At 38.7% G+C, this 7,140-nt stretch overlaps 1 long non-coding RNA gene across 1 annotated transcript in view; it reads left to right on the top strand.

The window, feature by feature from the left end:
- Window positions 1-5,732, top strand: part of LOC107551812 (uncharacterized) — an 18,835-nt gene extending 13,103 nt beyond the window's left edge. The window contains exons 2-3 of the long non-coding RNA XR_001604811.1: window positions 3,090-3,099; window positions 5,636-5,732. This is a non-coding gene — a long non-coding RNA (uncharacterized lncRNA). The remainder of the gene's footprint in view (window positions 1-3,089; window positions 3,100-5,635) is intronic.
- Window positions 5,733-7,140: the final 1,408 nt, after the last annotated feature.

Raw genomic sequence — 7,140 nt, 5'->3', positions numbered from 1 at the left:
GAAAGAGTTGATTTGTGAGGAGAGCAATCACGTTTATTTTCTAAAACCAAAATAAAACGGAACACCTCAAAATTACAAAACAAAAAACAATATCTTTCAAAAAGGTCTCTTCAGTATAATGGATAAATAAAATAATGTTTAGTAAAATTAAAAAGCCAAAGCTTTCTTGCAATGAATGTGCTGGTTTGCGCCTCATTGCCGTCAGCAGTCATGTCCTCATCTCATATATAAAACACCTCTGATTCACAAATACTTGCTAAGGAACTCGCATTCACATAAAGTATACTTGTTGAAAAGTTTGGGTGAGTAAGGGTAAAACGCACAAGATGCAGTGCTTTCAATGACCTGTAATAGGCAGTATCACGTCTTTTGTAGCAGAAATAAACTGCTGCAGAAAAAGCTAGGTCCATGCAAAATGTAATGTGCAACTGCAACACTCATTTCAAATGTAGTGGAGTAAAGAGTACAGATACTCATTCAATAACGTAGTGAAGTAAAGAGTAAAAGTTGCTAACATCTTTGCTACTCGGTACAACAACAAAGTACCCGAAAAGATACTCAAGTACAGAAACTAATTACATTTACTCCAATAATTGACACCTCTGGCACTGAGGTTTGTTTCAATCAAAGTTATGCAAAAATGGGTTGGCCATTCATTCACATATATTTCTGGCCTTAATCTATACTTCTAAGAAAAGGGGACAAATGAAATAATTTGTGTCTCTAAATTGTTGGAGAACAATTTTGATACAGTCTCCACTCTGAACCACTTGATCAAGTGCCTTGCAGTGCACTTTCCCTCCGAAAGCACTCTGTCTCACTCCTGTACTGAGTTAACGTTATGTATTCTAGCCGTAGAGTAGCTTTAATTTAATTTATTCAGAGTTATCCTGGCAGATGAGGGTTAGCTGGTGTTTTGCAGCGAAGAGAAAGGGATGGGAGAAGAATGAGACTACCACGCAGGGGATTTTGAACGTGCAAAAGATTTCAGCTGATATCACCGAAGACGACTAGGCTGAAAGTCGGTTAAAGAAGTGAGAAGAAATAAAAGTGTTTGGTTTCTTCCACCCATACCCTTGTGAAATCATTCTTTTTCTCTCTTTCTATCTGTCTGTCAGTCTGTCTTCCTTTTTCTCTCTCCTTGGCTAAGAGTGGGCCTTTAAAATATTAATCTTATAAATATTTCACTCATATCTAATAAAAGCTTCTCTCTTCATTAACGAGGTGACTGGGGGAGCCATTGATCAAATTTTCTGTTTCATGGCATGAATATTCTCTCTCAGCCTCCTCCTCTCGCCCTTTCTCGCTCTCTTTCTCCCTCCGTCTGAACGCATGACGTTTAGTTAATGTAGCAATGGTGGCAACCTCTCAGCACGCTGAGTCTAATTCAACTTCTGGCCAATTACAGCTAGTGCGTTCCACTAAGGGCGCACTCACTGCTTTTATTCTCTTAAAAGCGTCAAGTTTAAGTTCAGTCGCACAAGCACTGCAGTTAAAAAGGAAAAAACACTGAATGAGATGGGGGAAAAAAATTCTAGCTAAATGTCACTTCCTGTTCCAGTCTACTACCTCTGAGGCTTTATTTTCCAGGTCAAATTAAGTTAAATTTATTTTGTATAATACTATTCGCAATATGCGTTTCAAAGTAGATTTTCAGAAAGTCGTACTGTTATGTCAGCAATACCTTTAACATGGAAAAATAGGTTTAACATAGAGAAAGTTTTACGGCTGGGTGATATGACAATATAAAAACAATGATACAAGTGATCCAACGGATTTTAGATTTAGCTACAGTATACTGTATTTACAGTGCTGTCTAGCACATATATCAGTGCCACAGTGACTCGGACATATGTCTGAGCATTCAAAGGCAGGTAAGAGATTTCGTTTTGGTCAGTATTATTCTATTTAAGGAATAGTTAACCCCCTCCCCCCATATTACATCACTTACTCACCAATGGATCCTCTGCAGTGAATGGGTGCCGTCAGAGTGAGACTCCAAACAGCTGATAAGAACATCACAATAAACCTCAAGTAATCCATATGACTCCAGTCCATCAACTAACATCTTGTGAAGCGAAAATCTGTGAATTTGTAAGAAACAAATCCATCATTAAGATGTTTTAACTTCAAACCGCTGCTTCTGTCTAAGGGGGCGTTTACATGACACAGTTTTCAACTAAGAACAGAACATTTTTTATGCATTTTGGCCATCCATTTTCATTTATCGCTTTCACTTTGAACTTGCACTTTGAAGCCCGTTTTGTTTGGGTTTTTAGGTCCCCTAAACACCATTGTCATAATGGTGTTTAGGGGACCTAAAAACGCAAACAAAACGGGCTTCAAAGTGCAAGTTCAAAGTGAAAGCGATACCGTTATTCACGCAAATTGATGAAAACCGCGACATCATGTGTCTGCATATTACATGTTTAGTCTATAGCAGGGTTCCTCAGATCTTACCCTGGAGGTCCAATGCGCTGCAGAGTTTAGCTCCAACCCTGATCAAACTCATCTACCTGTGATTTTCTAATGATCCTGAAGACATTGATTAGCATGCTCAGGTGTGTTTGATTAGGGTTAGAGCTAAACTCTGCAGGAAAGTGGATCTCGTGGGCCAGATTTGAGGATCCCTGGTCTATAGGAATGCATGTGTTGTGACATTGCCATCTACTGGCCTGGCATACATAATGCAGCGTTTTTTGTCGTTTTCGCAGATCTGAGTGAAAAAGGATAATTTTGACAGTGTTGTCGCCTGTAGGCAAAACTTTTCAAAAACACAAAGAAAAAACGTTTGTTTTTAAGTACAATTGTTGTCGTATAAAAGTACCCTAAAATATGAGTGCTCTATCCATGTCTGTCCTTCATCCACTTTCTCCAGTGATTAGAAGTCATTCCTCAGTAATTAGTAATTCATTTAAGTGACAGTGTTGAGAGATATAGGGTATGGCTTTAGTTTGAATTAGTAGCATCTCTGATTTCAGGCAGAATTACTATAACATGATGGCTTTCCTTAGTGTGGTAGAAAATTACTTATATCATGGAAATTATTTTAGTCGTAGCAGCCACGTCTAAGCAATTTAAACAGGGAGCTGTTAAAAAGTCTACATTTACACTGGTGGCACAGGATGTTCCTCAGCCATCGAGTGAATGATTCAGAGTGTGTGGTGGTTGGTTTGTGTCCTCCCTGTGTGTCACGTACACTTCAATAGCTTAACAGGTCTGTTTGGGCTTTTTCAGTCAGAGCCGGAGACAAACTGTTCCCAGACTGATGCGCTAATGCCCATGTCTCCTGTTTGTTCTCTCCTGGGGATGGATGGGGGTTCGGATGAAGACATGGATGAGAGGAGGGTCACAGTGCACTTCTGATGTATAAGCCTGCTGCTCATAAATAGAGCTCTTATTGAATCTGACATTGTGAGATCAATACCTCTCTCCACGTGAATACCGTTCACACACACATACATAGTCATGCTGTTTGTTCTGTATCGCATCCTGGAAGGGCTCATAAAGTGCCATGCTAGGCACTTTTATTATGGCGTTAATTAGCCGACTCTCCGGTGAGTCCTGTGATGGAGAGAGTAACTCCGTCAGCACTTAGCCGAGCACGTTACAGTATGCTAGGTGGTTTCTCTCAGGTCCTGTAGGTCAGGCTGTACAGGGGGATCTGTATAATCCTGCTCTTAGGTTTAATTGCCGCGGATTGGATTAGTGTGTCGTACTTCACCTCGGTGAGACAAGCTGTGATCCATGTTAATGAGGTGGAGGAGATCGGATCAAGAAAGTTCACACCACTAGATCTTAAGATACAACTCTGAGTGTGCATTTCTGCGTGTATGTGGTACAAATCTTCTATACTGAATGTTATTGTGCTTTTTGATAGACTTAAATTTCTTTACTGTTTAATGCAAATGCAAATGCAAATGCATCATTTACTCACCCACATGTCGTTCCAAACTAGTATGACTTAAAGCAAAGGACCTACATCTTTTGTTTGCTCTTTGCTTTACAGTTACAATACAAAGCATACTGAAGCTTTTAAACAACAACAAAAAAAGACACAAACGTTTGATAAACAAGTTCACATGACTCATGCACATCTGAAGCCATACAATAGATTTGTGTGACAAACAGATTGACTGATAATCTTCCTCTCCAGTGGGCTGTTGTAAGACTGGCTTTGTGAAAAGTTCAACTGATTTTTTCAAAAGTTCTGACCCCAGAAATAATTATTTGTTCATCACTTGAATATCCTGGCTTCTATTGTAAACCCTCATAAATGAGTACATTTTCCCCAGATATTTATTTAATTCATAATTTTATTATTATTATTATTATTATTATTATTATTATTATTATCTATTATGTTTGGCATTTATTAAAATTATTTTTGAAAATAAAAAATGTCGGCATGTTTCTCACGCAGTGTCTTGATAAAACTAGGATTACTATGCACAAAATACGCACCATTAAATGAAACTCTGATAATTATAAAATAATTTAAAAAAAAATGAATTATTAAAAAAGGTTACACACACAACAGCCACTTTATTAGGCACGCCTGTTCAACTGCTTCTTAAGGAAGTCAGCCAATCACATGGCAGGAGCTCAATGCATGGTTGTTAGTGCCAGACGTGCTGGTCTGACTATTTCAGAAACTGCTGATCTACTGGGATTACTGGGATCTACTACGCACAACCATTTCTAGAGTCCGAACAAGAGGAAATATCCAGTGAGCTGGAGTTCTGTGGGTTAAAATTCCTGGTTGATGCCAGAGGTTAGAGGAGAATAGCCAGACTAGCTCAAGCTAATAGAAAGGCAACAGTAACTCAAATAAGCAATTGTTGCAACCGAGGTTTATAAGAGCATCTCTGAATGCACAACACGTCAAATCTTGAAGCAGAACACATCAAACCTTGAAGCAGAAGACCACACCGGGTGCCACTCCTGTCAGCTAAGAACAGGAAACTGTGCCATGTCACAAAGCTTAAATCATCTCAAACTTCTTTCTTGAACCATGACAATGAGTTCACTTTACTCAAATGGCCTCCACAGTCACCAGATCTCAATCCAATAGAGCACCTTTAGGATGTGGTGGAATGGGAGATTCCTAATTAATTCCTAAGTGGCCTGTGTGTGTGTGTGTGTGTATATATATGCATACATACTGTACATATGCACACAGTACAATGCACAACACGTCAAATCTTGAAGCAGAACACATCAAACCTTGAAGCAGAAGACCACACCGGGTGCCACTCCTGTCAGCTAAGAACAGGAAACTGTGCCATGTCACAAAGCTTAAATCATCTCAAACTTCTTTCTTGAACCATGACAATGAGTTCACTTTACTCAAATGGCCTCCACAGTCACCAGATCTCAATCCAATAGAGCACCTTTAGGATGTGGTGGAATGGGAGATTCCTAATTAATTCCTAAGTGGCCTGTGTGTGTGTGTGTGTATATATATGCATACATACTGTACATATGCACACAGTATAAATAGTATTATTGTGAAATATTAATGCAATTTAAAATAACTTTTTTCTATTTTAGTATATTTTAAAATGTAATTTATTCCTGTGATGACAAAGACTAATTTTCAGCATAATTCAAATATGCTGATTTCTGAAACAAGCGAGCCTAGGTTCTTCATTGGCATTGATGGTCCCGTGAAGAACCTTTAACATCCATGGAAACTTTCCATTCCACAAAATGTTCTTTAAAGTGGAAAGGGGTTCTTTAGATTTTTAAAATGTTCTTCACACTAAGAAAAATGGTTCGGTTCTTCATTGGCATTGATGGTCCCGTGAAGAACCTTTAACATCTATGGAAACTTTCCATTCCACAAAATGTTCTTTAAAGTGGAAAGGGGTTCTTTAGATTTTTAAAATGTTCTTCACACTAAGAAAAATGGTTATTTTAAAAAGTGTGCACTTAAAAGTTCTTTGGAGAACCAACAATGGTTTCTTCCACTGAGAAAACCCCCTGTTAGAACTGCTTTTTAAGAGTGTAATGGAGTAATTAAAACATAATTTACAAAACCAAATGTTCAAGCTTTCACAATTGCTCAAGAATGGATTGTCTGTATGTGCTACCAAATAATTTTCAAGTGAAGTTGCTAAAAGCAGGTCAATTTGTTGCTAAATGTCATAAAGTCATAAACCAGGTTATAAATCATCAATCTGACATATAGTTTATGATAAGACTACTGTTATGATCTCAAATTTGAAAAGGAATTCCAGTTGTGAATAATAAATTAAACTATTTATTGAACATTTAGTCTTTTATTATATTGCTCCGCCATTTTAATAAGAGGTTTAAGAAGTGACAGCCAACCCATTAGCTGGCAAAAGGCGATCACCTAAAGGAAAGCATCTCTCAGGGGTCTCGCCCTACAGCGGCTAATGGGGCAGGACTGGTTTTGGGACACTCAGCTTGCCAAAAAAAAAAAAACTCCTTGAGAAAAATCACTGTAGCATACAAACCTCTTTCTTTTCTTATTAAATTAATTTTAAAACATTATTTTACTAATGTGTTTCTCATCAAAATATCAGTCCGTTTACATTCATGATCCCATTCGAAACAATTATATTTCAGTGGGTTATATGAAATCTAATTGTATAAACACTTATAAAGCACTGCAGATGTAAGTGGCAAGGTATGGCACTCTTAAACTCTGTTGTTGGACTCTGCTCTATCAGCCAAGCAATGGAGAAAAGCTCTGCTGATACCTGTGCATCACTTCCTCCTGACCTCCCTTTCTCTCCATTACTGGATGCCAAACACTCCCAATTGTCAATCATTGTCTCCTCCTCTCCTTTGCACTCGCCCTTGCCACTCTTTAGTCAGTAGCTTGCCATTGTTGTGTGTGTGTGTGTGTGTGTGTGTGTGTGTGGTGGCAGGCTGCTAAAGAAAAACATTCAGATTTGCCAACGCTACATTAGCATATTAGTATTCTGCATGGAGAGGCACTTTCCATCTCTCTGCTAATGGCTCTTACACATGCGGCTCTGCCGTAAGCAGAAAGTCCATGACATGCTGGCCACATAATTACAGGTTGGTTGTGGGGGACACGTGACGTGACACCGAGGTCTGTGTTTTGAAGTGTCGGGGTTCACGTCTCTTCTGGGATTCTGGAGG

The sequence above is a fragment of the Sinocyclocheilus grahami genome, unplaced genomic scaffold (genome assembly GCF_001515645.1).
Source record: "Sinocyclocheilus grahami isolate Dianchi unplaced genomic scaffold, SAMN03320097.WGS_v1.1 scaffold434.1, whole genome shotgun sequence".
In the NCBI taxonomy this organism is placed as follows: domain Eukaryota; kingdom Metazoa; phylum Chordata; class Actinopteri; order Cypriniformes; family Cyprinidae; genus Sinocyclocheilus; species Sinocyclocheilus grahami.
Note: the sequence above shows the minus strand (reverse complement) of the source record. Positions and strands in the feature narration are given on the sequence as shown.